The sequence below is a fragment of the Octodon degus genome, unplaced genomic scaffold (genome assembly GCF_000260255.1).
Source record: "Octodon degus isolate 3935 unplaced genomic scaffold, OctDeg1.0 scaffold00139, whole genome shotgun sequence".
NCBI classification, from domain to species: Eukaryota; Metazoa; Chordata; class Mammalia; order Rodentia; family Octodontidae; genus Octodon; species Octodon degus.
Window position 1 is genome coordinate 4,433,921 of NW_004524715.1, and position 873 is coordinate 4,434,793.

Consider the following 873-nt stretch of genomic DNA (forward strand, 5'->3'; position numbering starts at 1 on the left):
GGTCCTGACTCACACACAGGAGCCTTCATCCAACGCCCATTCTTTAACTATAAAACAGGAGCCAGTCTCCCAGCAGACTATTTAGATCATAACAGAAAACAGCAAGGTGTGAGGCATTATCTTTTCCCAAACCCTGTTGGTATTTGTGTGTGTGTGTCTGTGTGTGTGTGTGTATCTGTGTGTGTGTATATACAGCATCAAGCATCTCAACCACTCTTATGAGAGAGGCTATTAATACAATGTCAACTGAAGGATCTCTGAGCAAAGAAACATAAATATGGGCAGGAAGGAGATGATATACCACTGGATTAGATAGAGTAAACTGGGAAGAGGAAGAGGAGTAGAAACAAGAGGAGGGAAAGGAACAAGAGAATGGAAATAGTTCATCTTTGCCACGGTGTAGAAGGAGAAAACAAATACAGACAAACATTTTGTACAGTACATATTTTCTATGATTAATACAATCATTATATACACCAGAAGTGTAGCAACAGAATTAATTAAGAACCAAGCAACCCCCCAAAACAGAAGCTAAATTTTGGCTCATTTGAAAATTCAAAATATACTAAAATAATTTTATTTTGAAAAAACTAAAAGAGCACTGTGCAGTCATTGTACCTGTCCAGTGTAAGATCTTAATTAACATTAATACCTGCTGAGATGTGCCAGTTGGCAAATTTTAATGTCCTAATTGATTGTGGGGTCCCAATTACAATTATGTCTGAGAATGCATAAATTTAGATTATGTAGCTGTTGTACTCTTGTGTGAATTCTCACCTTAACTTGCACAATTACTGCTTTGGCTACAAGTTCTGTTTATGACACACATTTTCCTGAAATACCTCATGATGTCCATGGATATTCTATCACAAT